This window comes from Carica papaya, chromosome 8, assembly GCF_054855325.1.
Source record: "Carica papaya isolate Zhongbai chromosome 8, ASM5485532v1, whole genome shotgun sequence".
NCBI classification, from domain to species: Eukaryota; Viridiplantae; Streptophyta; class Magnoliopsida; order Brassicales; family Caricaceae; genus Carica; species Carica papaya.
Window position 1 is genome coordinate 7,411,697 of NC_142316.1, and position 26,945 is coordinate 7,438,641.

General features: G+C 34.7%; 1 pseudogene; it reads right to left on the reverse strand.

Moving 5' to 3' along the window:
- The window catches only part of LOC148240425 (putative LRR receptor-like serine/threonine-protein kinase At1g67720), a 55,929-nt pseudogene that overhangs the window by 11,003 nt on the left and 17,981 nt on the right, over positions 1 to 26,945 (reverse strand).

The following is a 26,945-nucleotide window of genomic DNA, read 5'->3' on the forward strand; positions in this document are numbered from 1 at the left end:
AAAAAGATCTCAACATGCATCAGAGAAGGTGGATAGAACTTCTTAAGGACTATGATCGTGACATCTTGTATCATCCTGGTAAAGGCAATGTGGTAACCGATGCACTCAACAGAAAAAGTGCAGATACATTAGTCCATTTGATGGTTTCAGAATGCAGATAGATTGGGGCCACACAACAGGTTCGACTTCAGGACTTAAAAAGAGTCACATGTTTGAGTCATCTGATCGTTCAGCCTGAGTTAATCTAGAGAATAAAAGAAGCTCAGTCTGCCGATTATGTCCTAGTAGCCCTCAAGAAAGATGCAGAACAAGGAGTTAGCTCAGAATTTCGAGTCTCCACCGATGGTTTGCTCAGATTCCAGGATAGGGTATGTGTTCCAAGTGATAATGAGTTAAAGAGAGACATCATGACAGAGGCCAAAAGTTCAAAGTTTATCATAGGAGTGAAAGAACCAACTAATTGCCGAAAAATACCGTCGAAGCCCGACGGCACCACCGCGGGAAATTTCATAAACCGCATCCGATGAGACCCTTTCCGATTATATATTTTCTTTTGGATTTCTAGTGTTTTTACAATAAAAGTATGATATCAAGCTAGGATAAAACAACAGAGTGATATTTGACTAATATTCTAAGTCTATACATATTCCAAAATTAATTTTTAAGTCATAATTTTGATAAATACTTACTTTTGTTTAGAGTTTTCTGAGTCTGTACATACTCCTAAATGATATGTTCTAATGCTATTTTATTTGGAATGGTGTCTGAGAAAATGATGTTGTTGTTTTATCCTAGCTTGATATCACTTGGAAGTCAACTCTTTGAGAAAGAAAACTATAAAATTTTCATATATATTTCATAGACTTTGTAAAACAACGTTTGAGCAAACTTTTATAAACTTTTGTTTTATCGAGAAAACACAAGTTATTAGTGAATTAGACATAAAAAAACTTAGAAGATTCGTGAATTAAATACAACTAACAGTATAACAGAGGTGTAAGGTAACTTTTAGGAGTTCTTATGTGAAGGATAAATGGTTGGTGAACTAGTCATGATGAACAATTAGTGTGTTGTAATATTTTAAAAGAAATAGTATAATATTAAGTAGTTGATTTGAGAGAGAGGATATAAAAACAAATAATATGAACGAAACCCTAAAAAAGAGTTTGCACTCTCTTTTCTTTCTTATTTTATTTACTTATTATTCTTTATCATTATCATTTGGTATCACGTCCTAACTCACATTTCATATACACACTTGAGGGTTTGATCAGAAATTAAACATATTATTAACATTTACTGTACCATTATTATCATCATTGAGAATTTAATTAAGAGGTGCGAATTTCACCATTACTAAAGAATTATACACATTTTAATTAATGGAAATATTTATACAAGGAAACCTTTCAACCATATGTCGAATATCACATAAAATAAGAGGAAAGTAAGAAAAAGAGAAGATGAAGCCCAAACCACTCATCAAAAAACAAAAAAAAAAGAAGTAAAATAAGCTGCGTAGTCCACTAATGCCTGTGGTCCTACCTGGTCACGCGAAGCCCAACACCTAAAACGATGTTGTTTCAAGGCAACCGACTAGAAATGACGTCGTTTCATTCACTAAATAAAACTACATTTTTTTTTATTAAGATAAAATTAGAAATCTTAAGGTTTCAATTTGTTCGGAAAAAAAAAAATAAAGGGAGTATGCATATAGAGGCTAATATAAAAGAAAAGGGGAGAAAAGAGAGGGCTGAAAAAAGGAGGAAACCGTAAAATAAAAAAAAAAGCTCAAAGATGGGAGCTCTTAGAGAGAAGCAGAGAAAAGAGATCCCACGAAGATGATGGAGCTTAAGGCCGAGAAAAAGAACAAGAAGAAGATTTTACTTTTGGTGGAGTCTAGTGAAGAAGAAGACGGTGGATATTAGATCTTTCTATTGTTTTCTCTTTCCTCTTTGTAATTAAAAAAGAAAATTAGATACAATCTTGAATTTGTGGTAGTTAGAGAAAGTATTGAATATATGTTGTAATTAAAAATTATCTACTTTAATTAGAATACAAGTTCTAATATAACTTTAGTGACTTAAATTATTAAATAATATTCGGAAAATAAACTTAAGATGGATAAAATATGATAGAGATCATGCAAATGACCTTTTGGCCATAACAATAGAAAATTAAATCTTTAAACCGAAGCATGCCCTGTAATTGACGATATTTGCAATAAGTGTACTAATGAAAAAGAATCATGTGATTCTGTTAGCAAATAATATAACATACCTTAATTGCTTCAGTTATAGAGCAAAATTATAATAAGATATTTCAATTTTTCTTCAAATTCAAAAAAAAAAAAAAAAAAAAAACACATTGTTTGAGGATAATCATTTTGCAGATTTTGATAGTTTGTAGCAGATAATAACCTCAGCAATAATAGTGAACGAATCATTTCTAGAGGGTTTTGTTTAGCGGCATCAATGGGTATAACGATATTTAATAGAAGCCGATCATCTGGCACCAAACGGCACCGTTTCCATGCTCTTCAGTATTTGTTTTCTTTTTTTGAAAACAAAAAAAACGTGAAAATAACAATAAAACAAGAAGAACACACAAGACACCAAGAAAGAAGAAACAACTGGATCTTCAAACAAATCCACTGGCTGCACGTCCACCAGAGGAAACTTAATGTCTAGAGATGGGGAATTGGTGACTGTACGATGAATGGCTTCAACTGTAACAAACTCGACCAAGGGAGAGAGGACGCGTGGCACCCAATAGAGAAATGGATTTTTTGGGTGGTTGGAGTTGTCTAATAATAAAAACTTATATATATACATATATATATATATGCACACACATACACCCATACATGTAGCCACTATTTTATCAATTGAAATCAGAATATGAGATTTACAAAACTGGAAAATCGGGATGATTCCCCTTTTCCTTACAAGACCAACTCACAGAAGAATTTTCCAACTAACCCTAACCTAGTTATGTTGAATTGAGAAGAAAATTACAGATGATGATCTAATGGAATACTAATAAACTACGCGGCGACACATGGGGCAAGTGGTGTGATTTTCCAACCAGCGGAAAATGCAGGAATCGTGAAAGATATGATGGCAGGGCATGTCAATTAGATCTTTAGAAGCCGACATATCATCCAAACAGATGGCACAATTCCCCAGCTCATCACCATCATTACCTTCAAACCTTCTTTCTCTTCTCAACTTTTCTATCACACCCTCTGAATCTTGATCTTCTTGGTCTTGATGATGATGATGATGATGATGATCTTGATGCTGATAATGGGGATGCATAGCCGAAGTACGGAGCCATTCGCTGATATTCATGGGTGCCTCCATGATTTCTTCGATGAAATCCGTCCACAACACCTCCGTGTCAACCGAAACCAGGAAGCCGTTGTGGAGGGAGGCAGCAAGGCGGCGTGCATAGGAGTAGATATTGTTTGCCATGAAACTGCAGAGACGAAGATCGCCATTAATGTTGACGATCAAGTGATCTAGAATGTGATTCCAAGCAGTGACTTGGGAGATGAGGATATTAATTGGAATATGGAAGGAGAAGACGATGGGTCCTCTCATTGGTTGGATATTACAGATCGTTTCACGACCTTCCATATCACGCCTTATGGTTTGCTTGATGTTGCTCACTCGGATGTTCAGAGATGCAATGTTTTGGATAGGGTGCGGCCACGGTCGTGAGCTCATCCCCAGCTTCACCTCCGTTAACCGGTATCCATCTTTGAGGAAAACAGAGAAACAGCAGAACAGAGAAGAGAGACAGCTAGATTGCAGAGAAGACAGAGTAGAGAACAAAGTGTTGGTAACAAAGGTTGCCGTTGCCGGTCTTTATTTATGGAAGAAAATCGAAATAGGAAACCAGGGCTGATTCCTGAGAAGTTCAGGAAAATCACATTCGACCGTTGGCAGTTTATGAATTGATTTTAATTAATTACAGGTTTCCGGCTTTGAATCCAGGCGGAGCTAGGGAAAATAAAGTTTCGATCGTTGGATCTTCTTATATTACACATGGGTTTCCTGGAAATTAGTAGTTTATCTCTGCAAAAATAAAGTTTCGACCCCCTGCCAGTCTTTAGGAAGCAGAGTGTTGCAAAAATAAAGTCAATCTAAAAATTTATTGTCAATTCAATTGAATGAAAATAAAAATTGATTGTAGCTAATTTTGCATGTAATTTACAGTAAAATTAAAAATAATTTTCTTTAAATTAATAAAATTTGACGTGTAAATATTTCAATTTTTTTTGAAATGTCTATTTTTTATTATTCACATAAAATTTTACTGAGTTAAATAAAATATAATTTTTAAATATATTGTACAAAAATTCTTAACTAATTCTCAATATAAATTGAAGTTGTGATAGTTAAATCTCTTGAAGGTCTATTTTTTTTACCATGTGGTAAAAATTTTCATAAAATAGATTAAATTTAATTTTTAAATAAATTCCTCAAAAATTCTCGACTAATTCCCAGTATAAATTAATGCATGGTAAATTCCTAATATGGCCTTTAGGTATTCCAAAATGCAATTTTTTATATTACGAGAGAAGGTGGTAACTAGAAAATTAGAGATAATCACCAAATTTCATACAAGCATGACAACTCTTCTTAACTCATATTGGCAGCTAAAAACTTCAGCAAAGGTTTATGTGACAAAACATTGAAATAATAAACTAAAACAATACCTAAAATAAGTTAAACAAAGGTTGGAAACCAAAGAAAAGCAAAAACGGTAAGTAAAAGCAACGAAGAAAAACATTTAGAGTGTAATATCCGGAATTAATTTTAAAATATTTAAAATTAATATATAAAATATAATTTTTTAATTTTTTAATTTTTATTTAATATAAAAATTAAGAAAAATAGGTGGATGATGAAATTAAAAATAATTTTAAGAAAAAATGGTAAAAATTTGGGTTATGGAGTGTTTTTGAAAGAAAAATCGAAAACTGAGGGTCAAAACGCAATTTAAAAAAAATATATCACGTAGGACCGCCCAGTCAGCAGCCTTGACGAACCGGAGCGCGCCGCGTGGCAAGGCCCGCTGACGCGGTGCCGCACGAGAGGCCTCGCTGGCAATCGCCCGCGATTGGACGGTACAGATCTGTTCCCTCCTCAGGCGCGATCGGACGGTCGCGATTAAATACGATGAACGGTTTAGATCCATTCTTTCTTTAAACGCGATCGTACAGTTTAGATTAAATTGCGATAAACGATCCAAATTCGCTTTTTATTTAAATGCGATCGGACAGTTTAGATCAAACGCGATGGACGACCCAAATTAAAATGGAATAAATATAAATACATCACTTCACACTAAACCCTAACCGTAACGGCCCGGAACTTGAAAGGAAGTAAATTATAAATTAAATGAGGAAGTGAAAGAATAGTGTTAGGGTTTACATTCCTTACAGAATAATTCTGAATACCCAATAGGGATATGAGAATGACCATCTTAAAGGAACAACTAATAATAAAAGAAATAAACGAAAAGTAAACAAATTGGACATCCTACTCGCAACCCTCTTGTGGATCGAGATTTGGATCTCGGTCCTCTTGATCTGAAATAATTAATGAAAGAGTGAGCTACACTAACTCAGTAAGAATATTATACTACTCACCGATACAGAAATAAAAGTTGGTAAAAATCATAAAAATAACTAATGGAGCTCTTATTTTAAGTAAATTCATTCATCATAAGTAAAATTATTTATTGTACACTTACTGTAGAGAAATTTTTAAAATTGACCTATAGAGGCAATGACACAACAAATCTCATAATCTCATGTACAATTAATCAGAACAACAACCTTTCCTTTATCTGGGTCGTCCATCGCGTTTGATATGGACCGTCCAATCATGTTTAAATAGGAAGTGAGTCTGGACTGTTTATCGCGATTTGATCTAAGCTGTTCGATCGCATTTAAATAAGAAGTGAATCTGGACCGTTCATCGTAATTTGATCTAGACCGTATCATCGCGTTTAAAGGGAGAACGAATTCGGACCGTCCACACGTGCGGAAACAAATCTGGACCTCCGATCGTGGTCACACGGATTGCTAGCGTGGCCTTTCGCATGGCACCGCGTTTCGATTTGTTAAAGCTACTGACTGGGCGTCCTATGTGGTACATTTTTTATAAATTACGTTTTGACCTCTAATTTTTTATTTTTCTTTTAAAAACACTCCTAGAACCCAAAATTTCACCCCAGAATCCAAGTTTTCACCCTTTTTTCCTCAAACTTATTTTCAATTTTATCCCCCACCTATTTTTCTTCATTTTCACATTAAATAAAAATTTAAAAATTATATTTCTACATTAATTTTAAATATATTAAAATTAATTGAAAGGTATTACAACTCTCTCCCCTTAAAAGAAATTTGGTCCCTCAAATTTGTTTCTCTCTCATTCAATCAAACAGTTGGGGATATTAGACTTTGAAGTCTGATTCTAGCTTCCATGTGGCCTCTCTCTGTATGTGATTCTGCCATAGGACCTTACCGAATAAAATTTCTCGATTGCGGAGTACTCTGCTCTTTCGGTCTACAACATCGATCTGTACCTCCTCGTGGGACATATCCTCTTGAAGTGAAAGAGGCTCGTGGGCCAAGATGTGAAAGGAATTCGGGTTGTACTTGTGTAGCATGGATACATGAAACATATTATGGACCCTGAGAAATTCTGGAGGTAGTACCAGTCTGTAGGCAGTAGTGCCAATTCTGTCTAAGATTTCAAATGACCTAATAAATCGGGGATTTAGTTTTTCTCTCTTGCTAAACCTACAGATTTCAAAACCAATGTACTTTTTCTATCCTCCAAATCTTTTGCATAATCACTATCGGTGTAAGCAATAAGCTCTTTATTACCATATTGTTAATAAAAAATTCCATATGCAAGTGTCCCTTTATATAACAAAATACTATCTTAACAGTTTGAAGGTGGATTTCTGTAGGATGTGTCAAATACCTGCCAAGTAAACTAATAACGAACATAATATTCGGTCCAGTAGATGTTAAGTACATCAAACTTCCTACCATTTTCACATACAAGGTGTTGTTCACTGCCATGCCAGTAGAGTCTTTAACCAACTTGAATCATGGAAAACTAGGATTACTTACGACATTACAACTAGCCATATTAAACCTTTCTAACACCTCCTGGGCATACTTCATTTGATAAATAAAAATACCATCAGCTTTTTGTAACACTTCTAAACTAAGAAAATATCGTATTCGTCCAAGATCAGTGTAACACCCCGTTTTTTTTTTCTTTATTTCTAATGGCGTAGTTTACAACAAATCCATGATCAAATACGGAAATTTCGTTTCAAATTAGTCATGCACATAGAAACATTATCAAAATCTATTGTTCAGAGTCAAGATAGACCTGCAATCATACATGTAACATCACGTGAAATACAACCGTATATACTATCAACAGACATACTATCTACTTTACAACTAATTTTTACACATTCAATTCTGTTAATAAAGATCCTTATTCTGTTGCTCTATACGCTAAGCTCGAAAACCAGCAACTTCGATCTCGACTCCATTCCTACATCATCTGTGAATAATAGAGAGTGAGTTCATATAACTCAGTACAGTAAAAATTAAGTTACAAATATGATATGCACAACTATGAAACCCAGTATTTCTATATATACCCATCACCCAACCTAAGTCCTACCTTGTTATCACTATGGGACTACGCAGGACTAAAATGTACCTCGGTATCTTAAATATCATGCATACCATGTGTGACTGTCTCCCAACATCACCCCAAGCGTATAAATATTCTCACTTGTCACCAGTATCGGCGACTACCAATAAACCGCCTATCTCTCGACCCCTAATAGGCCACACACACACAGATACCATCCTTTTCCATCACCAATATCGGCGACCAAACCCCTCCCTGTCAGAGTCTCTCGACCATCACCACTATCGGCGATCAATTTACTTTTTCTAGGTAGCGACAACCAATATCGGCGTCCCCCAATGCTACCAACTCAACACAATATCATCTTGTCCTTATTCCCCCACCTTATCTTGAAGCTTTCTTATACCTTTAACCTGTATACCTAAACTACACGTGTCTCCCCATAAGACACGCACTAACACTTAACACACTCACCCCTATAACATTCCCTTGTCAACTACCAAATTTACAGCAACTATACCAACCTATATACAACCCATACCCTCACACCACACAACTACACCACTCATCCCCTTGCCCTACACAGAGACACCCCTACACCTCTATTCCGACACTTCATTCCCACGGTCTACGGCCTCTCTCTCCTCCTCCCAAATTTTCTACATCCACACACACTACTTTCTCCCTTACACATATCCACCTCACTCACCAAATCCCTTCTTCTCTCCCCCTCCACGGCCTACTCTAGATACTCCACTCTTAAATTTCAAAATCACCTCTCTCTCCTCCCGTGGTCCCCTCCCCAAACCTCCATTCGTACTCACATAACATCTCCTCCCTCTCACGAACCTCACTCACACACTACATATCTTCCTTTCTCTCCTCCCGTGGCCCCCTGCATACACCTCCATTCACGCTCACACAAGATCTTCTCCCCCTCACGAACCTCACTCATACCACGCACTCCTTCTTTTCTCTCCTCTCACGGCATAACCTCCTCCATATGCCCTCGTTCACACACAACATCTCCTCTCCCTCACAGACTGCACTCACACACACCGCACTTCTTCCTTTCTCTCCTCTCACGCCCTAGCCTCCTTCATACGCCCCTGTTCACACACAACATCTCCTTTCCCTCACAGACCGCACTCACACACACTACACTCCTTCCTTTCTCTCCTCCCGTGGCCTAGCCTCCTCCATAGGCCCCCGCTCACACACAACATCTCCTCTCCCTCACAGACCGCATTCACACACATCACACTCCTTCCTTTCTCTCCTCCCGTGGCCTAGCCTCCTCCATACACCCCCGCTCACACACAACATCTCCTCTCCCTCACAGACTGCACTAACACACACCGCACTCCTTCCTTTCTCTCCTCCTGCGGCCTAGCCTCCTCCATATGCCCCGCTCATACTCGGCATCACCTCTCCCTCACAGACCTCTCTCCCACACCATATTTCTTCTTCTCTCTCCTTCCGCGGTCTCTTCCACACACCTCCACTCACACTCACACAAACTCCTCCACCTATGGCAAATTTTTAAATCCACATCAACTAACAGGAAACTTAAAATTACTGTACCTCACATTTCTATCTTCCTTCCTCCCACTGATCGCACTGTCACTGTCCTCTTTCTTCTTCTCTCTCCCTTCTCGTTCCTCTCCGCTCTGGCTCCTCTCTCTCTCTTTCTCGAACCTTCTTTTCCCTCCTTGTTCTCTCTCTTCTCTATTTTCTCTTTTCTTTTTATTTTTCCTCGTCACTCTCTCTCTTCTCTGTTTTCTCTTTTTTTTTTCTTTTTCCTCTTTTTTTTCCTTCTCTTATGCTATTTATACCTCATCAACCTCTCAAAACGACGTCATTTTTCCTTTTTTTTTTTTAGTTACTACAATCGGTCATATCAAATTCCTTCATCATGGAACTTTTAAAAGAGAAAAATAGTAAAGATGAGGTCATCTACATAAAGGGACATAAATGATAAAGTACCTTTTGAAGATTTTTTAAGGAATAAAATATGCTTATAAGGACATTTCTCAAACTCTTCCCTTAGAAAGTAAGTTTCAATGCGATTGTACCATGCTTATGGAGCTTGGGTCAAACCGAATAAGACTTTTTGTAAGCTACATACCTTATTCTCTGCTCCTTTTACAACATAACCAGGGAGTTGTTCAATATACACCTCCTCATTTAACTCACCATGAAGAAAAATAAACTTAACATCTAGTTGAAACACAGACCACCCCTTTTGAGCTGCTAGAGCAAGCATCGGCTGTATAATGTCCATATAAGCCACAGTTGCAAAGACCTCTGTGTAATCCACCCATGTTGTTGTATGTACCCTTTGGGGATAAAGGGCATGCCTTGTATTTTTTGACTTCTCCATCCTCATTTAGCTTAGTCTTGTATACCCATTTCACCCTAACTATTTTTGAACCACAAAGAAGATCAGTGAGGTCCCATGTATCATTCTTTAGGATGGCTTCAATTTCAAAGTCCATGGCGTATCTCCATTTAGCACTCTTAGCTACATCTTTATAGGGTAAATGATCTTTATTAACAAGTAAAACAAAATTACCTTGATCATCATCAGAGAGGCCTTCCCCACTGGATAATCATGCATCCAGATTAGTGGGCGTCGAGAGTGTCTTTCGGTAGGTCTAAAAATAGGATCAACAATTGAGTGTTCTTCAAATATTTGATGCTCCAAATTTTCCTCATGAAATTTGCCATCTGAATTGTTGATTGTTGTTCCATCTTGATTATCATAATGATTGTCTTCATCTACATCACTCTAATAAAGAGGTGTTTGAATTGCTTCAGCGTGATTATCATTCCATGGCTAATTTTCCTCTTCATTGAAGATAACATCGCGAGTAATAATCACTTTTTGAGATAGTGGATCATACAAGCGATATGTCTTGGACTCCTCATAAATTCTCAATAGAACACATTTTAAGCTCTCGCTATATAATTTGGTGCGCTTATTATTTGGAACATGAGAATAGGAAATACATCTAAACACTCAAAAATGAGCAAAAAATGGTTTAGTCCCACTCCATACCTCCTCTAGAGTTTTATTTTGAATCGCAAGTGTAGGAATTTTGTTGAGAATATGTACTGCCCAATTGATAGCCTCAGGCCAAAATGTTTTAAGAACTCGTCTATTGGTAAGCAAACTTCGAACCATGTTCATGATCGTTCGATTTTTTCTTTTCGCCACTCCTTGCTGATTAGTGTAGGCTATAATGAGTTGACAATGTATCCCATTAGTTGAATAAAATTTAAAAAATTTAGTAGATGTGAACTCTCCACCTCGATCAGTTTGCAAGCTCCGAATACTAGTCTTAGTTTCTTTCTCAATCTTTTGTTTGAAAAGTTAAAACATTCTAAAGGCATATGATTTTTCTGTTAAGAACAATACCCATAGTTTTCGACTAAAATCGTTAATAAAGGTTAAAAGATACCTTTTTCCATTATTTGAGATAGGAGAAATTGGCCCACATATGTCTGAATAAAGGAGTTTAACTTGTTGCGATGCTCTCTACATACTTTCTCGTGGAAAAGAACTTCTATGTTGTTTTCCTCGCACACAATCTTCGCATAACAGGCTAAAACATAGCAGCTGTGGCAACCCATGAACCATCTATTTTTTGTTATAGAGTTATAAAGCCTACAAGACTTAAGTGACTGTACTAGAAGAAAGGGAGAATCCAGACAAAATTGATGAAAAAGAAGAGATTCGAGCGAATATAAAGGAAAAAAAATAAGGATAATGAATTTATCTTTAAAGAGATATCCTCTAACTTTAAATATAAAAATAGGCTATGTTATGAAAATCAAGAAAACTCCAATTTAGAAATATTAAAAAGAAAAAAAAGATAAATATTTATTATGGTTTGAAAAACCTTTTATGATTATTTTTTTATTATAGATGGTGGAATCGGCTATTTTGATATTTAAAAAATGATTAATTTGAAAATGTTGTACGAAATTAAATGTCACAATATTTTTTTAATACATGTCAAAGTAATGGAAAAGAAAGAATATCTTTAACTTGCTCTTTTTTTTTCTCATTGGTAAGAATCCAATGATTATAGAATTCATTAAAGGATAATTTTTCTTGTGTGAACAAAATCATCTTTTTTTGTATCATTTCCAAAGAACTTGCCAAACTGGGTGGATACGAAATGTCAGAGAAAATCCAGATTTTGTGTAGGAGTGAAAAAACAATTCTGGTTTTGAAGTTGAATCTTGGCAAGGAGGATAAACATCATATTTAGGGACATGGTTTTTTCAGTAATAAGGCTCTCTTGGGGTGGTACATCTTACATTTGTTATCTCAAAATAAAATTGTCAAATCTTTCTCCTGCAGTTGGCCAATGCCTAAGAGATTATTTTTTAATTTAGGAATATAAAATACCTCAGTAATAACTTGTGAAACATGATTAATTTGGAGTTGAATGCAACCTTTTCCCATTACACCAATGATTGAGTCGTCGCCTAGCTTCACAGACTTATGAAAGCTCCCATTCAGTTCTAAAAAGAATTTTTTTCGTCTGCACATATGGTTGCTACATCCCGAGTCTAAGAACCATTAGTAGTTTTGCATATGTTTGAAAATGTATAAGGTTAAAGACATAGTTTAGAGTCAAATAAAAAAATGATGGATAAAGATGAAGGAGCTAGAATAAATATGAAGAAGCATGAAAAAAAGTGGGAATCTTTTAAATGAAGTGGTATAATAAAAAGTGGTAACTATTAGATAAAATGACATAAGGAAAAATGACAACTTTTAGATGAAGTAATATGTGAAAAGTGGTAATCTTTTAACATGTGAAAAAGCTTTTTAGATAAAAATGACATGTCAAAAGTGGTAACCTTTTAAATAAAGTAGCATATGAAAAGACCTTTTAGATAAAACGACATGTGTAGAGTGGTAACCTATTAAGTGAAGTGACATGATGAAAGGTTATAACTTTTAAATGAAATAGTACGATGAATGGTGGCAACATTTCCCTCGTGGCTCCCCACTCCTATGAATAGGGGATAGGAGAAGGGAGGAAGAGACATTCCGAACGAGAGAAAAAATAGTGAAAAGCATAGAGGTGAAGAAAGAAGAGGAAGAATGAAGTGTGTGATCTTTAAAGTATTTTGAGGTTTTAGATAAAAATCTTCGGAAAACTCTACTAAATTTGTGAGAGCAGAGAAAGAGAAAGAGAAGATTTATAAGGCTCACGATCAAAAGAAAGTTATAAACTATTAGAGAGAAATTGAATAAAAACCATCCTGAAACTCTGCCAGATTTTTTAGAGAAAAAAGTCATAAATATAGCCAGAATTCTACCAGAATTCTACCAGAATTAAGACTACGTCTACTAAGGACCTAAGGTAAGTGGATATTATGGATTCATAGCCTACGTAGTTTTGAGATATTTTAGGTATTCTCAGTATAAAAATGTGTACATGTTTAATTTATCTTTCATATTTACTAAGTAAGTATTTATTTAAGTTTTACTTCGATATAAGTGTTATTTCGTTTCGTATTTTTGAAATGTGATTTTGATATGTGTGCCTAACTCATTATGAAAAAAAAGTTATTCTGAAAGCACCTGCATTGTGCTAGGCTTCAATCTGGCTGTACATAACTTACTTATATGTGTTCGGGTGTATTAGCGAAGTAATAAGTGTGTACCCATATATAATCGTTCCGTATTCGAGTGTATGAAAAAATAGTTTGATCTGCATGCCCTAACCATTTCCTGTTCGAGGGGTAACAGTGTTTCAAGATACTCATGTATGTCGTTCCATGGTCGGGTATATGGGGAACCAGTGATAAGTATCCGTACCTACGCATAATGTACGGTAACTTATTGATCCTCTATAATAGTGATGAAGTATAAATACGAAACTATTTCCTGATTTGTGCCTTCGTCTTCTGATTTATATCTGTTTTAGAAAGATTATATGATATATGTTTTGCTGTGTGTAAAAAAACTATATATTGTATGTACTATGCTGTGATTTCATAATATTATTTATTAGAATATTTTATCTCACCCACCTATCACCCTCCGGATACTGAAGATACTGCTAGAGAGTGAGCGGTGATACAGAGAAAATTTCTGAAGTTTAGACTCTGATATTAAGGTTATTATTTCGTACTTTTGTTTAGTAATGTAAGTAAGAAAATTTAGAGTCTCGTACATATATTTATATTTTAAGGGATGTAACGTTTCTGCGACTCTTTTATTATTAATAAAGTTAAATTATTTTACTTAACTCGAGTCTATATGATTTAAAAAAGTATGCTTCAGTCATTACCCTATAAGACAGGGTGTGGTCCGTGATAAGTGGTATCAGAGCACAGTTCTTAGACATCCCTTGAATACGAGACTTAAGATTGCATAAGACTTAGATAGAGTTGTGAAACATAGAGAAATGTCTCTAAATTTAAATTTCATGAATATAGGAAATGGCAAGGATACCGAGAGAGCAGACACATTGAGTTCTGAAAGACCGGATCGAGCAGAGTCTAGAAAGACTCATGCATATAATTGAAGGCTTAGCTACGGTGGTAAGTCAACACGTAGTTCATAGCCAAAGTGCTACCAATGGTAATAATACTAGTACCAATAACACCCAATCAATGGAGGAAAATAATAAAAAGCTCATTGAAAGGTTTAAGAGGATGAACCCACCGTCATTTACTGGAGCAACAGACCCGATATTAGTCAAACAATGGATCATGGAGTTAGAGAAGATATTTGATGTTCTCAGCGCCACTTCAGATCAAAAGGTACGATTAGCCACATTCATGTTCAAGGGAGCTACAAAACACCCTTGGCACTTGAAGAATAGAATATGAGGGTGGCAGAATATCAAGAAAAGTTTATAGAGCTTGTTCGGTTTGCGCCCAACTTGGTAGCAGATGGAAGTCTAAGAGCCAAGAAGTTTCAGAGAGGCCTGCGTAAAGAGATCTGGGATAAAATCTCGGTTCTAAAAATTAATGACTATCAAGAACCACTAGAACGAGCCCAGCTTGCAGAAGAGACTACAAGCCCAGTCCCACAACAAATCTAACAGGTTTAACCATTCATACAAAACAATAAAAGGAAGGTCTATGAGCCACAACAACCTGATAAAAGGTAGAAAACATATCTCTTAGTCCCAACACAAGGGCCAGAACATATATGCCCCCCATTATAGAAAAAACCATAGTAGCAGACTCTGCTACAAGTTGACAAATGGATGCTTTAGATGTGGTAGTACTCAACATCGGATCAAAGAGTATCATATCAACAAAGAGCATATCAGACCAAGAACTCAAGAAAGAGTATATGCCATTATAGAGCGAGATGCTCAATCCTCTCAGGATGTAATCCAAGGTATGTTCACTATCTCTAGTACCTTGGCTAAAGTTTTAATAGACTTCTACACACTCTGTTGTAGCACATGAGTTTGCTCAGCATCTGAACATTGAACAGTCACCTTTAGAATATGTATTAGTAGTCTCTACCCCAGCCAATAAAGACTTGACCACTAGTATAGTTTGCCAAGCATGTATTGTAGAGATTGCCAACAGAGAGTTACCAGTAAATCTCATACTCCTATACATGCATGATTTTGATGTCATACTAGGAATGGATTGGTTGATAACATACCATGCCAATATAGATTGTCATGGAAAGACGGTGACCTTTAATATTCCCAATGATAAGGTTTTTAAATTCAAAGGGATTAGGGAGCCCTAACATCCATGTCTTGTATCTTGCATTTAAGCTCAACGATTACTTGAGAAGGGATATGTAGGGTATTTGGCTTATGTAGTGGGGAATAAAAGTAAAGAAGTCAATGTACAACAGATATCAGTGGTAAAGGAATTTTATGAAGTTTTCCCAAAAGATCTTCCAGGTTTACCTATAGATCGGGAGATCAAGTTCTTTATTAACTTAATTCCTAGTACGAGCCCCATCTTTAAAGCTCTGTATTGAATAGTGAAAGCTAAATTAGAGAAACTCAAGAAATAGTTGTAGGAATTATTGAATAAGGGTTTCATCATACTAAGTGTATCATCATGGGGAGCTCTAGTACTATTTGTGAAGAAGAAGGATGGTATCATATGACTCTGTATCAACTTTAGGCAATAAAACTAAGTCACCATAAAGAATAAGTATTTGTTGCCTCGTATCGATGATTTATTCAACCAACTTCAAGGAACCCAAGTATTTTGAAAGATTGATCTATATTCTGGATACCATCAACTAAAACTTAAGAAAGAGGATGTTCCCAAAACTGCCTTCAGGACTAAGTATAACCATTACGAATTCTTAGTCATGGCTTTTGGTCTAACAAATGCTCTTGTAGTATTTATGAATTTGATAAACGAATTCTTCCATCAATTCTTGGATAAGTTTTTTATCATCTTCATTGAAAATATACTAATTTATTCACGGAGCGAAGCTGAACATGCGGAGCATTTGGCAATAGTGCTTGGAATACTTAGGAAAGAGAAATTATATGCCAAGTTTAAAAAGTATGAGTTTTGGTTGAAGAAGATTGCCTTCCTCGGACATAGAATTTCAAAGGACGGAATATCGGTAGATCTAGTTAAAGCATAAGTAATAGTAAACTGAAAAATGTCTACAATGGTAACTGAAGTCCAAAATTTCCTCGGTCTAGCTGGACACTACAGGAAGTTTATTGAAAAATTTTTAAAGATTGTTACTCCACTCACTCAGCTCACTAGAAAGGACACAAAGTTTGAGTGGAATGACAAGTATGAACAAAGTTTTCAAGAACTGAAGAAGTGATTGACAATAGCCCTAATATTGACTATTCCTAACGGTATTGGTGGATTCTCTATTTACAATGATGCTTCAAAGCAAGGATTGAGATATGTACTAATGCAATACGAAAAAGTGATAGCATATGGATCTAAACAATTAAAGAATCATGAGCAGAATTATCCTATCATGACTTAGAACCAGCCGTTATAGTTTTTACCTTAAAGATCTAGCCACATTATATATATGGTAAAAGTATCGAGATTCACACAGACTATAAAAGTTTGAAGTATTTGTTCTCGCAAAAAGAACTTAATATGAACCAAAGGAGATGGATGGATTTACTGAAGGATTATGATAGTAAGATCCTATACCATTTGGGAAAAGACAATATGGTTACAGATGCACTTAGTAGGAAGAGTATTTGCACTCTTACCTACATAATGGCCTCAGAGTGGAGACTCATAGAGGAGTTCCAGAAATTGAATCTGAATATCCGACATAAGAGATCAGGAGGATACCTAGCCCAATATAAAAGTGTAACCCATTTTGATGCAAAAAATTAGAGAAGCTCAACAATATGATCTTACCTTGAAATCAATTATGGAAGATATCAGTAAGGGACTTAGGCCAGAATTTAGACTATCGATAGATGGTGTATTGAGGTTTTAAAACAGAGCATGTGTGCCCAAATAGTCTAAAAAATGAGATATTAGAATAAGTGCACTGCTCTAGATTTTCTATGCACCCTGGCAACACTAAGATGTATCAGAACTTAAGGACCAAATATCAATGGAGTGGGATGAAGAATGATATAACATAGTTCGTTTCTAAATGTCTTATATGCCAACAAGTAAAGGCTAAACATCATAGACTAATAGGACTACTTCAACCCTTGCCGATAGCATAGCGGAAATGAGAACATATTATTATGGATTTTGTGGTGGCTCTACCTAAAACAAGATCCCAATATGATGTTATTTAGGTTATTGTTGATAGATTAACTAAGTCTACTCATTTTCTGGTTATTAGAGTAAATGACCAACTAGACAAGTTGGTCAAACTTTATATCAAGGAGATTGTGAGATTGCATAGAACTCCAATCTCAATTGTATCTGATCGAGATCCCCGCTTTACTTCAAGATTTTGGACCAATCTATAGAATGCTATAGGGACAAGCTATCCTTTAGTATGGCTTTCGATCCTCAAACAGATGGTCAATCAGAACGAGCAATCCAAACTTTAGAGATATGCTACGAATCTGTATCATTGAGTTACGAGGTAAATGGGACGATCATTTATCTCTAATTAAGTTCGCATATAACAATAGTTGTCAGTCGAGCATTCAAATGACACCCTATGAGGCTTTATACAGAAGACCCTGCAGATCATTTATTTGTTGGGAAGAAGTTGGAGAAGGAAAACTGGTTAGACCTGAACTAGTGAAAGAAACTTCAGAAACATTATGCCCACAATTAAAGAAGAGACTTAGAATTCAAAGTAGGCGACCATGTATTTCTAAAAATCTCTCCAATTAAAGGGATTATGAGATTTGGGAAGAAAGGAAAACTCAGTCCTTGATTTATTAGACCTTTCGAGATATTAGATAGAATGGGAGCTGTCGCCTACCGTTTAGCATTGTCACCTGAGTTAGCCAACATACACAATGTCTTTCATATGTCGATGTTGAAGAAATATCACCCAGATCCATCGCATGTACTCTGTTATGAACCCCTTGCACTTCAAGATAACCTATCCTATATTGAGCTTCCTGTGCAGATAGTGGATTGTAAAGAAAGGATATTACGATCCAAGATAATCTCCTTAGAAAAGGTATTATAGCAGCACCATTCGATTGAAGAAGCCACGTTGGAGCTAGAAGAGGAAATGAAGGCCAAATACCCACATCTATTTATGACTACTAGTAAGTCCAATTTGGAGGACTAAATTTCTTTTTAAGGGGGGAGGATGTGATAGCTTAAAAATACCTCTAAATTAATTTCGTATAATTGATATATTTAATTTAATTTTGTATATGTTTGAAAATGTATAAGGTTAAAGACATAGTTTAAAGTCAAACGGAAAAATGATGGATAAAGATGAAGTAGCTAGAATAAGTATGAAGAAGTATGAGAAAAAGTGAGAATCTTTTAAATGAAGTAGTATAATAAAAAGTGATAACTATTAGATAAAATGACATAACGAAAAATGACAACTTTTAGATGAAGTAACATGTGAAAAGTGGTAACCTTTTAGATGAAGTGGCATGTGAAAAGCACTTTTAGATAAAACAACATATGAAAAATGGTAACTTTTTAGATGAAGTGGCATGTGAAAAGGCTTTTTAAATAAAACGACATGTGTAGAGTGGTAACTTTTTAAGTGAAGTGACATGATGAAAGGTTATAACTTTTAAATGAAATAGTAAGAAGAAATGGTAGTAACCTTTCTCTTGTGGCTCCCCACTTTTATAAATAGAGGATAAGAGAAGGGACGAAGAGACATTCCAAATGAGAGAAAAATAGTGAAAAGCATAGAGGTGAAGGAAGAATAGGAAGTACGAAGTGTGTGATCTTTAGAGTATCTTGAGGTTTTAGATAAAATTTTTTGGAAAACTCTGCTAAAATTGTGAAAGTGGAGAAAGAGGAAGAGAAGAGGAATAAGGCTTACGATCAAAAGGAAGTGATAAACTGTTAGAAAGAAAGTGACTAAAAATATTCCGAAACTCTGCCATATTTTTTAAAGAAAAAAGTCATAAATAAAGTCGGAACTCTATTAGAATTAAGATTACGACTGCTAAGGACCTAAGGTAAGTGAATATTATGGATTCATAGCCTACATAGTTTTGAGATACTTTTCGTATTTTTAGTATAAAAATGTGTACATGTTTAATTTATCTTCCGTGTTTGGTAAGTAAGTATTTGTTTAAGTTTTACTTCAATATAAATGTTATTTCGTTTTGTATTTTCGAAACGTGATTTTGATATGTGTGCATCACTCATTATAGAAAGAAGTTATTCCAAAAGAACCTGCATTATGCTAGGCTTCAATCTTGCTACACATAACTGTTCCATGTTTGAGTGTATTGACGAAGTAATAAATGCGTACCCATACGTAACCATTCCATGTTCGGGTGTATGAAAAAACAGTCTGATTTGCACATCTTAACTGTTCCATGTTCGGTGGGTAGTAGTGTTTCAAAGTACTCATTTATATCGTTCCGTGTTTGGGTACATGGAGAACCAATGATAAGTATCTGTACATACGCATAATATATGGTAACTGATTGATCTTCCATAATAGTGATGAAGTATATAACATGAAGTTATTTATTAGGATATTTTATCTCACCCACCTATCACCTTCCAAATATTGAAGATACCGCTGCAGAGTGAGCAGTGATATGGAAAAAATTTCTGAAGTCTAGACTTTGATTTTAAGGTTACTGTTTCATACTTTTGTTTAATAACGTAGGTAAAAAAATTTAGAGTCTCGTACATATGTTTATGTTTTAAAGGATGTAACGCTTCTGCGACTCTTTTGTTATTAATAAAGTTAAATTATTTTACTTAACTCGAGTATATATGATTTAAGAAAGTATACTCCGATCATTACTCTATAAGACGGGGTATGGTCCGTGACAATATAAGTGATATGCTTAGTAGTAAGGACAATAACCAATAAAAATACAATTTGTTTATTCTTCATATAATTTATTGATTTTTTTGGATTTACCAACATATATAATACAACAATAACTTCTTTAAGTAGCTAACTGATTAGTTAAACCTCTCCAATCTTAATATCGTAATAATTTTTATAAGAAAAATATTCAAAAAATACGTTGAAGCTGCAACTATTTTTGTTAGTACTTATTTGGAAGATTTTTTGCCTTTAATAAGTTTTTTGTCATTTCAGAAATAGTATGATTCTTCCATTTAGCTATATTGTCTTTTTCAGGTGTGTATCATGCTGTCAACTCCTTGTGAATGTCATTTTCTTCACAAAAATAGTTAAATTTATTTGAAAAAAATTTGTCACCTCTATAAAAGCGAAGGACTTTTATTCAAGAATATATTTACTTCATAACTAAGACCTTAAATTTCCTAAAATATTCAAAAGTTTTTTTATTTATTTTTCAAAAAATACATAAAGTTCATGTGACTAAAGTCATCTGTTATGAGCAAAAAATAATGACTTAACCAAATTTAGCATTTATTAATCTACACATACTATTTCAAGGCATTTAAAAGCTCTCAAAGCATTTCCATCCAGAAATGACTTTTTTGTTTGTTTGCCATATAGATATCTTTTACTTAAATAAAAAAATATATTTTTTCAACAAACCAAGAAGCATATCTTATTAGTTCAACAACTTCAGTCACTTGATATTGAGAAACCCCTATCGTAAATGCCAAAATTTAGAATCATTTTCTTCACCTACAACACGGGCAATGTTAATTCTAATTTGAGATATTAAATGGAAACTGTAACGGTCCATGAACTTGAAAGGAAATAAATTATAACTTGAATGCGGAAGTGAAATAAATAGTTAGGGTTTACACTCCTTACACAATAATTCAGATTACCCAATAGGGCTACGGGAATGACCCTTTTAAATGAAATAACAAAAATCAAATAAATAAATAAAAAATAAACAATTCGGCATCCTACTCGCAACCCTCTTGTGGATCGGGCTCTAGATCTTGGTCCTCTTGATATGAAATAATTAATAAAAGAATAAGCTACACTAACCCAGTAAGAATATCACGCTACTCACCGACATAGAAATGATGGTTGGTAAAAATCATGAAAACAACTAATGGAGCTCTTAATTTAAGTAAATTTGTTTATCATAAATAAAATCATTTACCGCATACTTACCATAGCGAGATTTCCAAAACCAACCTATAGAGTCAATAATATAAACAATATCATAATCTCATATGCAATCAGACGACAACAAACAACTTTCTCTTTTATCAGCTTACTGGTATCCATAGGAGTCCGTAGGGATGTCTCCACTATGCGTGAATCCTTTTTCATATTTTCAATTAACGGACCATCCTCATACCCCATCCGGTACGAGTGCTAAAATACTAATTCTCGATACTCCGTCCGATATGAGGCAACATTCACGGTAGGGTTTCCTATGTACCCGGTCCATCCACCATTTTCTAGGATATCCAGTAAGGGTACCATTCATCTATTTACTTAATCAAACAATTTCAAGTTTACCTTTGATTTTCAGTTTTTTAATTTAACCGTAATTACATAAAGCAAGCAATACATGCATCAAGGAAACACAATCGCATCATCATACCAATTTCAGTGTATTATCATGCATTCAAAAACTATAAAATCAACCAATCAGCCAAACACAGCAAACAGTAATAAATAACCAGTTTCAGCTCCATTAGTGACCTGTAATTAATTATGGATATTTTTTAAACTACACAAAATACCATGTTATTATTAATTAAACTACAATTTCATAACAGAGAATAAGGTGAGGGATTCTTACGCAAATTGATGTCCGAGATATCAAACTTTTAATCGCGCCTATTAATGATCCTCGGGTTCCTTGAAATTTTCTTTGAGGATTAAACATACTTCAAGTATCTAGAAATATTTTAAAAACTGAAAATCAGTTTAAAAACCTTTTTTGGCCAATTCGAGAATTCTGGCACAGCAGTTTATTTCGGGTTGGTCATTTTTGGCCGATTTCAGCCGATTTTATATCCATCCATACAAGAAAATACATTAAAGGGCCTCAGTTGGTCTAAAAAAATAAAAAAAAAAAACTGAAGCTTACCGACGGCGGAGTTTCCGGTACGGCGACTCTACCGGCTCACCTTCACAGTTGGGTGTTTTACTTCGGTCAACCTGTAGAGAAAGGAATGGTGATTACAATGGTGGAAAAATTACACGAAATAGGAATTAGAAAGGGCCTCATCAGAGGTAATTTTTACTTTTTTCTGTGACGGTGCCGCTGGGCTTTGTCCTCGATTTTCGGCTCATCCACCAGTCCTTTTACTCCAATTTGGCTATATGGGCGTTCAAAATTGAATTTCGAGCGAATGGAAATTTTTTTACCTCTTTTGGCGGTCGAAAGTGGCTCCGGCCCGACGGCAGACAACGGTCGACTCCCTTCCCAACGACTGGCTCTTCTTCTCCGGGGGGGGGGGGGGGGGGGGGGGAGAGGGGGGGTCTTGCGGCTAAGGTTAGGGTTTGGTGTGAAAAATGTTGTTTATATCCATCTCCTTTTAATCTAAACCGTCTATCACGTTTAATATGGCCTGTCCGATCACGGATACACAGATCGCCAATGTTGCCTCCCACATGGCACTACATCAGCCTGCCTTGCCACGCGGCGTGCTCTGGTTCGTCGGAGCTGCTGACGGGGCGTCTTACGTGGTATAATTTTTTTAAATTACGTTTTGACCCCTAATTTTTGAATTTTCTTTCAAAAACACCTCTATGACACAATTTTTTACCTATTTTTTTCAAAATTATTTTCAATTTCATCCTCCATCTTTTTTTCTTACATTAAATAAAAAAAATCAAAATTAAAAAATTATATTTATACAATTAATTTTAATTACATTAAAATAAATTAAGGATATTACAAAAACATCATTTACTATATCATATGGACAGTAACTATTACTACCCTGACTATTTATCTTTAGTAACACTTTCTTGTTCATTCAAATAAAATTGAATATTAACTGGCCATTAATTGTCCACTACTTAGCAGATTATATGCCAAGCTTCCAACAAATTGAACTTTTGGAGGATTTTTCCCTTACCATGACTAGTCTAGAGCACAACGATTCATTTTTCTTCAACCTGTATTTTTTTATTGTCACTAAATTTAATTTTCATCATTTAAGTTTCATCAAGTTCTCTAAAGATTTTCTTTGTATCAGACATGATTTGAGTAGCCACTATTACAAAACACATATCATTTAAAACATTAATAAAATAAGAAAGTGTCGTGAATAACTTAACCTTCTTTTTCACTTTTTTCTGCATTATTCACTTGTTTCTGGTACCTATAATATGCTTTTACATGCTCATAATTCTCGAAATGATGCCAAAATGCTATTTTTGTAAACTTTTTGCTCATTGAAGGAATTCTTTTTCTCAACTCCTTTGTTTTTGCCTCTCCTACATCCTCTATCATAGGCTGTTCCTTTACCTTGTCCTGTGCCTCATGCCTCTTCATATTCTCTTGTATCGAATACCTCTCCTTTCACTCAAGAACATTTTTCAAGAGATCCGTCAATTTGGTTCATGATGTTTCTTATTTATTCCAAATGTAAAACTTCTTTCTATTTTCTAATGTAAAAAAGCTAACATGGTTATATTGTATTTGGATGCTTTAAATTAAATAACTCAAAAAAATAATTTTGATTAATTAATTAATTTAATAAATTAATAACATAAAAGTAGGCCTAATATTATTATTTATTAATTTATTAATATAATTAATTAGTTAAAGCTATTTTTTTAAGTTCTTTTCTAAAATATCCAAATATGGCCTAACTGTTTTAATTTTTTCATTAAGAAATCAAAGGAAACTGATAATTAGGAATAATTTGAAAACGTTGGGGATCAAAAAATGATAAAAAATTATTTATCAAATTGTAAGAAGTATTAAAATTTGAAGATTAGTTTGATAATTTATCCTAAAAATAAATAAAAAATCAGAATTTTTTTTTATTTTTTTTTGCACAATTTAAAATTGTTTGAGTTTAGCATTTAAATGACGAATTGGTTGAGTGGTGTTCGTATTTAGTAAATAGCTTTCTATGTCCAGGCAACACACTTGAAAAAATAATACAAATTAAGACTATTAAAATTTATTGTTATGAAAAAATAATTAAAACTCAAATGGAATCATGCTTATACGTATGTGTGCATATATAAATAGTCTCCTTCTTCTGTTAAGATATACAGCACTATCTAGACAAATCGGCAACTACCAAAGACATACATAACCCACATAAATCCCTCTCCCTCTCTTCTCTCCTTCACCTATATCTCTCTATCTATTTTCCCTTCTAAAATTATCACCGAGTTTAGTTCTTTAGTTGGTTTTCCTAATTAAAATCAATTCAGAAACTGCCAACGGTCGGATATAATTTTCCTTCAACTTTTCAGGAATCAACCTTGGTCTTCCGACCCCTTCCAGGAATGGACCCTCGTATCCTATTTCGATTTTCTTCTATAAATAAAGACCGGCAAAGACAACCTTTGTTACCAACACTTAGTTCTCTACTCTGTCTTCTCTGCAATCAACCTTTTTTTCTTCTCTGTTTTGCTATCTCTCTGTTTTCCTCAAAGATGGCGACTGGTTTAAGGGAGGTGAAGATAGGGTTGAGTGCATTTATATGGCCGCAGCTTACTCAAAACGTTCCAACTATCAGCATCCGATTGAGCAACATCAAGCAAACTCTAAGGCGTGATATGGAAGGTGGTGAGACGATCTGTAATATCCAACCAATGGGCACCCACCATCTTCTGCTTTCACGTTCCAATCAACTTCCTCATCTCCCAAGTCACTGCTGAGAATCACATTCTGAATCACTTGATGTCGAATGTTAATGGAGACCCTAATCTCCGCAACTTCGTGGCGTCTAAAATCTACTCTTATGCACGCCGCCTTGCTGGCTCCGGCACCAACAACTTCCTTGTTTTTGTTGATACAGAGGTGTTGTGGACTGATTTTATCGTAACTGAGACAACTATGGATGTAATCGAATGGAACCTTATGTCGATGATGAATCTCGATTATGAAAATCAAGATCAAGATCAAGAAAATGGAGGTGCAGAGCGGGAGGGGATTTTAATCGAATGGCTCGATAATTCGGTGATGGATCCTGATTATGAAAATCAAAATCATCATCATCATCATCAAGACAGACAAGCTCAAAATCAAGATTCAGAAAAGGTTATTGAAAAGTTGAGAAGAGAAAGAAGGTTGGAGGATCTTGATGATAGTGAGGTGGGGATTTGTGCCATTTGTCTGGATAATATGTCGGCCTGCAAAGACCTGGTTGACATGCCCTACCGCAATATCTTTCACGAAGCTTGCGTCTTCCGCTGGTTGAAAAACCATAACACTTGCCCCATGTGTCGCCGACTAGTTCAGTAACATTCCATCAGAGCATCATCTGTAAATTTCTTCTGTAATTCAACATAACTAGGTTAGGGTTAGTTTGAAAAATTCTTCTGTACCTTGGTCTTATAAGGAAAAGGGAAATCATCCCGAATCTCCAGTTTTGTAATTCTCTCATTCTAATTGAAATTGATAAAATAGTGGGTATTCTGTGTGTATGTGTGTTTTTTATACTGGACAAACTCGAAGCACCCGGAAATTCCCTTCGTATGGTCTAATTGTTTTGTTTTGTTTGGTAGCAGATGATTGGCTTTGATGGTGGCTTTGTAAGTTTTGTTTTGAAAAATTACTTGGTTGGGCTCTCTCTTTTTCTATTTTCCTTTTTTCTTTTTTATTTCTTATTTTTTACTTTTTATATTTTTCCTAGTTTTCTTTATGAGAAAAATATAAAAATACTTATCTATTATAATTCTATTTTTCTTTTATGTGTTTTTTGTAGAGTAGTAATCAAATATCACAGAAGTATATGGAGATGGATGATAAAATATAAGATCTATTATTTCTAATATTAATGGGAGAGTTTTCTATAATTTTGTTATAATTTTGACTTAGAAAATCAAACTGCAATTACACCAACTTTTATTTTCCTAAATAAAGTTCTTAAACCAATACGATTTAAGTCAGTTAGTTCATTGTTTATATGAGGTTCTTAATATCTCGCTTCTGAACCTTTACAATAACCCTTTAGGGGTTAACTAAAAATAGAGTTCATTTTTATCTTGTAAAATCTAATAATAAAAATTAATTATAATTTTCAGATATTCAATTTTGTTATCAACAATTTCCATATTTTTCTATCCTCTAACTCCAAATTTCTTGCTACAACAAATCACATAATAATAGGTCAAAAAAAAGAAGAAAAATGAGAAGAATTTTGCTCTTTTGAACATGATGTTTGGCAGGATAGAAAGCAAAAAATAAAATAACAAAAAAAATAAAAGTTTATCGAGCTTATCGAGCAGTTAGCTGGGCGATAACTCATCTAGTGATAGATAATTCTTAGCTCCAACGAAATCCAGTGAACCCATGTTGAGTGAAGAATGAATAAAATTTCTTCACATATCATCTCAGTTACCTTCTCTTACAGCTAAGACTTCCTTTTCAATTGAGATTGCATCCTAGATCTCCTTTAAAACTTCAAAAATTGATAGATGCATGTGTCCATGAGGTTGAACACACATCAAAGCTTTTTCTGCTATCTTCCACATAGACTTGATATCATTTATAAAGAAGGGTCGATCACTCCCTATATGTACCACTTTCTACGTGTAAC